The sequence below is a fragment of the Parasteatoda tepidariorum genome, chromosome 6 (genome assembly GCF_982258835.1).
Source record: "Parasteatoda tepidariorum strain Cologne lab strain chromosome 6, Ptep-v5.0, whole genome shotgun sequence".
NCBI lineage: Eukaryota > Metazoa > Arthropoda > Arachnida > Araneae > Theridiidae > Parasteatoda > Parasteatoda tepidariorum.
The window spans coordinates 30,327,121-30,334,687 of NC_141760.1; positions in this window are offsets into that span (position 1 = coordinate 30,327,121).

A 7,567-nucleotide genomic window follows, 5' to 3' on the forward strand; every position below is an offset into this window, starting at 1 on the left:
TTGTTTGGAATTAAACAATATGTATTTTATTGGTCTGTTGTGAAATTTAAGCTCCCAAACTTTACTCGAAGATGTATGCTTTGTCAGAATCGAATCTTTAATTATAAAATGTATTTTTCTCTTATGTAATCGCAGTTTTTATAAATGAAACAAAACTCTGGTCTTCTCAAAATGAAATAAAATGATTAACTGCCATGCAGAAATCGCAATTACTTTCTCATATTTATGGGTAGTGAAATAAATTATTATGGTTTTATTTATATATATTTATTTTGTAAAATTTAATAAGTTTTGCTATAAATTTAGCTCTATTTATATTCTGAAAAAAATTTCACCAAAGGTAACCTTTAATTTTAAAACTGTAGCTTCATTTACGTGTAATAATGTATAAGTACGTTAGGTAATTAGTTGTTCAATAAATAAAATCATTCCTACAATTTCAATATTTCTAACATATAAGAAACCTTTAACAGATCTTTTTATACTATTTCTTTGTCTAAATTTTCTTTCTTATTTCATAATTGAAACAAAAACGCGTTTACTTAATTAATAATTCACATCATGTCATAATTAATAATTCACATTCATGTCATAATTAAAGAATTTATAGCTGGGTGATTCTCACGAAACATGACAATTAGGACCAAGTAATTTCTTAACAAATAATAATTTAACGTCTGCAAAATAATCTAATTTTTTTTTGTATACTTCTTTAGCTACACTTATTAATATTTTACAGACAGCAGTGTAGTTTATTGACATTTTTTCGAGAAAAAAAAGTAAAATAGAAATTCACCAAATCTTGAATGCCAGGAAAATGACATATTACCTTAGAAGTTTAAAAAACAGTCATTTTAAGTTAGTAGTAAGTAACTCAACTTAAGCCTTTATGTTAGATGGATCATAAATTGCTTAAATTAATTCTTCTTCTTATCCACTGTAGAAAGAAACAGAAAAGTTTTTGTTGCTGATATGTACAGAATAAAATTGTGTATAATAATCAATCATTAAATAAATAAATAACTTTGATTACATCCAAGCATATTACAATCATAAATAAACTTGGTATTAGGTTAATATTTGCTTTCCCTATTTACAGTATTAGCAGTTAAAAAGAATTTCCTGTAATACTTCAATGTCCTGGCATTCATAAGCCAGGAAAATGACAGCCAGGATCATGACAAATTCGCCATTTTATAGCATATAACTTTACTTTATTAAATATTTTGACCGAAGACATTTATATTCTACAGATAACAACAGTATTTCTTAAAGTAACTCAGATAAACCTATGTAGTTTTTATTATTAATGATTTCAAGAAGTCGGGAAAATGACAGCATGAAAACCTACTGACCTTGAAACGTTTTTTGAAATAGATTTTGAACCAGAAAACTGGCTCTTTATTCATGCAACAGGATATGTTCAGATAGGAGAGTATTTAACATAAGATATTTATTCCTGGCACTATCTATTTTGGTTATAAATCACTAAATAAAAGGAGTAACGAAAATGACAGATTTTCAGGGGATAAATAAATTATTAACAGAAAAAATTATTTTAAACTAAGTTTTCGTAAACAATATCCTCTGCGTATATTCTAGAAATGCTTACATGGATAAGATAAAAAAAATTAGATTTTGATAAATGTATGGGAAGTTTTGAAGCTAGTTATTATTGGAAATATTGTTTGGGACATACCAGGAAAATGACATTTTGATATTCAATTAATTTTTTTAAGTATACAGAGCAGTCAATGGTAGTGCAAAGTCATTTTAAAATGCTAACAGCAATGCTATTTATCAATTTTTTTTTTAAAAAAAAGTTCTTTTAGTATTATAGTATTAGATCTTGGAGCAAGGGACAGTGAATTGTCATGTTTCGTGAGAATCACCCAGCTAACAATTTTAAGTTTTTCCCTTAACCAAGCTTGAAGACCTGAGTAATACCTCGACCTACTTTATGAGACAATTATAATTAATAATGTTTCTCTTTTGACACGTGACGTAAAAATACTAGTGAAAAACTAGTATAACTTTACCCTAACATTAAATAGTGAAGCACAGCGATTTTAGTGTAATTTTAACCTCACCCAATATATCCAAATTAAGATTATCTTCTTTCCCTCCTACCTCAGTGCCGGAACACTTGCCTGTGAGCGCCACCACAATTTTTAACTACTTATAGCTGTGGTTATACTGAATGAACCGGAATAAAACTTTAAACATACCTTATTCAGTTCATATGGCAAATGTTTCAATAAAAAAAAATAGTTTGACATTTTACCAACAGGTGGGGTTGTATTGAAAAAACCATACACAAATAATGCACACATGTAACTATATGCATATTGGTGACTGGCAAGTTATATACCTAAATCAAGCAGATGTTTAAGAAATAAAATATTCTGTTATTTTTTCAATTTCAAGCAGTTACTCTTTTCGCGGCTTTAGAGCGTCGACTCATTATGAGATTTCGAGCTTTTTTTATACTGAAACCTCCAGCCATGATCTGAATAACACTGCTTTGAAATTCCATTTAGATCTATCCAACAGAACCTGATCTTGGAGCCTTTGAGTTTAGGTAGTTTAAATTTAATTGTATTGAAATTATTATTGTATTGAAATTAAATTTAATTGTATTGAAATTATTATTGTATTGAAATTAAATTTAATTGCCTTGAAATTATTATTGCATTGAAATTAAATTTAATTGTATTGAAATATAAATTTAACATGTAATTGAAATTTATCAGAAATTGTAAAAATTTATACGAGGAAAAACGTTTTTAAAATTGATAAATCATTTTCCCTTTATAGTTCACAGTTCCTGCAATTTTTCTAACTAGGGCATATAAGTATATTTATTTCCATAGACTAGACATAAAGGAATTGAGAAATGAATATCTGATGCATAAATAATGTGTTATATAGAATTTTAAAAGTACATAGAGTCTTAGGTCACTATACTTATTCTAAACAGTTAGGTAAGCAGAAAATTGTTCCGATACGAATAAAAAAATATTTGTTCGAATCATTCATATAGCATTTTGCAATGGAGCAGCACTTAAGTTAGTTAAATTTAATTCAAACTCAAGATTGGTTTATTTAGAATGAGTTAATCCTACTATTAGCAAATACATACTCTACCATTTTATTAATGTTTTAATAAAGGCATTTGTAATTCAAATTTAAAGTAGATGCAAAACTATTTTCGAAATAATTTATATTGAATTAAATACTAAGGATAGCAAAAACTTTTTAATTTTACGTTTTGATGTTTAACTGATCTTTTACCAGGGAAATTAAATTTGCAATTTCTCCCTCCCTTCATGCCCTAGTTAGTCAAAATCAACTGATTTGATATTCAGACGATTCAAAGGATAGAAATTTTAATTGGCAATATATTGAGATCAGAAACCTTTGACAAATGTAAAGATGAAGAGGTTTGTTCAAAGGGACAAGATACGCTTTTGATACACGTTTCAACTTAACTTAAATCCTTATGAATAAATAGTAACCAAATCACGTAACAGATTACTAAATATTGATACAAAAGTTAGCGCATCTTTTGTTTACAAATTAACTTTACTTTTCTTAAGAAATACTTTTAACTCATTACCTTCTAATTAAGATTATGAAGGCCATTTGTAAGTCGTAAATTAAAGATTTATTTCAATTTATAAGAAGCACCTTTAATATATATTTCGATTCGTGCAATAATATTTCACTTTAAAAATGTCTTAAAATATTCTTTTGTCTATATATTTAATTATCTTATGTGCACCGAAAATGCTGGTATTTTTCACTGGTAACATCAAGATAAATGTGTTGTTATAAATGAAATGAAAATATGGTTGATAAATGTGTTTCGGTTAATCTAATAACGTAAATTCGACGGGTAGGAGAACATATAATAATGAGTTTTAAAAAATAGAATTATTATGTTTGGTATGTATCTTTCAGTATTGCGCATGATTTCGTAGTGTTAATCAGTACTCATTTATTGATTGCTTTCTTTTTTCCACCCCGTACGAAGAACGGATATTCAGCTAGTCAGGATTTTGTAGTGTTGTTCAATACTCATTTATTGATTGCTTACTTTTTTCCACCCCGTACGAAGAATGGATATTCAGCTAGTCAGGATTTCGTTGTGCTGTTCAGTATTCATTTATTGATTGCTTACTTTTTTCCACCCCGTACGAAGAATGGATATTCAGCTAGTTAAGATTTCGTTGTGCTGTTCAGTACTCATTTATTGATTGCTTTCTTTTTTCCACCCCGTACGAAGAACGGATATTCAGCTAGTCAGGATTTCGTTGTGCTGTTCAGTACTCATTTATTGATTGCTTACTTTTTTCCACCCAGTACGAAGAACGGATATTCAGCTAGTCAAGTTTATATAGGTAGCCAAAATATTTTCCACGTCTACTAATATTTGTATTTTGTTTTCTGCCTTTTTTTAATGAAGTTTCTTAATATAATTAAAAAATTATGTTTACTTTTTTGTATTTAGAAAATCAGTTCTTCTTGATCCATTAAAAAATATTGTGGAATAATTCTAATTAAGGAATTTAAAATTATATATTTTTATAATTAAAAAAAAAATCAATAAATATTTGTTTTTAATTTCCCACAGCAAGTACAGATAATAGTACGGTTCATAGTACTGGTACCCAGAGAGCATCATCCGTAAAGTCCATCTTTATCCTAAACTTTTAGACAGTAGGCATATTTTACAGTAATATATATTTTAATACAGTGATTCAGTGATTTTATTAGAAATATTATAGTAAAAATTTCGGCATATCAGATTTCTTATTTTTGTAAAATTTTACGGTAAAAATGGATTTTAGGGGTAGAAAAAAATACTGACACCCTGAATTCTGCCGGTTTTCACCACAACTTAATCCGGGCTTTCTTATAGCGTCCCTTCAAAGTGGGTTTGTGTCTTTGACAAAATTACGTCGAGGAAGAGAAAAGTTCATTTTGTTGCTTTCTTTTTCCTTAAAAATATACATGAAGCTTTTTGGAATAAATTCTTACATCTTTAGCCATTTTTTTTCACTGTTTCTAACCTAAATAGTATTGGCAACAAAACTGATTAGAGATATTGAACTTCAAATCAAACAGCAGAATTTCATTAGCAGCTAACCTTTTAATGACGTACAATTAACAAGTTTGACATTTGCCTGCAAGGAACGAAAAACTACATAATTCAATTCCTTAATATTTGTTACTTAATAGGTATAACTCAAGGTTCAAAGAGTGATTCCGTGTACAGATGAAAAAAAACTTTTTATATTTTACGGTAGAAATTAAAATATAAAAACTGAAGTAACACTAGAGTGAAATAAGTGTATGAAACGAGCTTTGATCTATGTATTTGTGCGTATTTCAGTGTTTCGCAAGCTTTTGCGTGCAGAAGGTTAAGCTAGATATAAAGAAAAAAAATTAAAAAATATTTTCTTCTGAGCGTTTTAAGAAATTCGACTGAAAAAACTCATAATTACTAATGTTGGTTAATAAAAAAAAGAAATTTTTCGTTAAACACCAAATAGAAAATTTATTCGTGTCAGTTGTTTTAAACATCACTTTAAAATCACTTTTCTGCCAAATAAAACAAGAGACTTATTTCATATTTTTACACTCCGAATTCTTATTTTTTTTCATGATGTCCTGAGAAATGGCAAATCTAATATATTAAGATGAATTATATGCTTTAATTATTTTTAATCTTTTAAGCAATTTTTATATCTTATAAACAAGTCAAAGTAAATTATTCAATTATTTAAATATTTTGTTAAGCAATGTTTATTACTCTTTATCTACATTTATTAATTTTTTAAAAATATAATTTTATAACAAATAAGACATTATTTAAAACAATTACTTGCAAGTGGAAAAAATTAAATAGAGTGAAAATTTATATTCGAAATTTTTTTGCTTAATTTTCAGACTTATATTGACTAAACTTATAATGACTAGACTTATATTATACTACAGGAATGTATAAAGTCGGATTTTTGATTTATTTTCAATATTGTTTTTATATAAAATTTCTATAAAATATTTTGACAAAAATACAAAACACTTGCTTTGTGAAAAAAAAACTCGAAATTTAAAAAAAAATCGAGAAAAAGTTTATTTAAATTCGATTTTTAATTATTTTATATACAAGTATTTGCATTCTGTTTTTTTAATTAATTGAACTTTCAGGTAATACAGACACTGTAACAGAAACGATTTGTTCAGCATTGCATTTTTTTTTTAATTTTACAGTTATAAATAATTAACGAATTTTCAATAGTGATATTTTGTTTTGTATTTTCGGATTTATTATATTTTTAATTCTCATTAAAATGATATAATGGACACAAATTAATGTTATTTTATTTCAAACAATTTAATTTTTTTTTTGTTTTGTGTTTGAATTGCATTTTTAGACCTTTTATTTCAAGGGGGAAATTGTTCGTTAATTTGCATTTTAATGAATAAAAAGTGCTAAAAAAACTAGAGTTAGTAAGGGAGAGAAATTTTAAAGTTTATCATTTGCTAGAGTTTATTTGACTCTAATTTTAAATAGATGTGATATAGCCGAATATTATAGTAGCGTTGAATAGCCGAATCATTCTGAATTTACAACTATCAATGCTCAACTCGAAGCCTTTTGATTTTGAATCCAACCCAAAAGAAGAGAACTTTTGAATCAAGCATTGGTAAAAACTAGGACCTTTTGCTGGAACTAACCCTAATTCTCGTTAAATGAAAAGGAAAACCTCGAAAAACTCCTACGCTTAGCTTGACAGAAAGGAGACACTAACCCATGATCCGTTTAAATCCGGGAATATTAGGCCAGCCATTGATGGGAATCGAACCCAGGTCACCTCAATGGCAGACGAGTGCTTTATCCCTTGAGTCACCACCATATATCGTAATCATATTTTATTTTATAACCGGTGTCGAACAGTCGACTCAATTCTGAGTTTACCACTATCCTCTCAACTATATAGTGTTTGTTGAAGAATCTAGGAATAAATTCGTAGAACATCTAAGGTTAGAAAAAAGCATTGCCGAACTCGTGAAAACAATCGCAACAGAAGTTTCTACGGGGCAGTCCAAATATAACGTAAGCACCTATCAGGGAGTTGATGATTTGCTTATTTTCACTGGAAAGGGGACAGGAGAAGTACCATTGATGATTACTTAAGACGTTAAAATCAGCAAATTTCGAATTTTTTCTTAAAAAGCAAAATAAATAGTTAAAAAAAAATTACAAATTGCAAATTTTCAAATGTGAAAGAAAAGTTGAATTTGGGGAAGGAAAAACAAAATTGAAAGAAATACCTCGAAAAGCATCAGAGTTCAATATCAGAGTTCAATCTGGATTGGGTTCAAAATTACAAGGTTACGTAGTTGAACATTGATACGTAGATTCAGAATTGGGTCCATTGTTCAATACCAGTTATAAAATATAAAATGAAATCTGAAAGCACGTGATAAAATCTGTATATCTGTAAGAAGAAACATATCATCTATTCATCCCTTTTCGTCTGTTCTACTCAGCAGG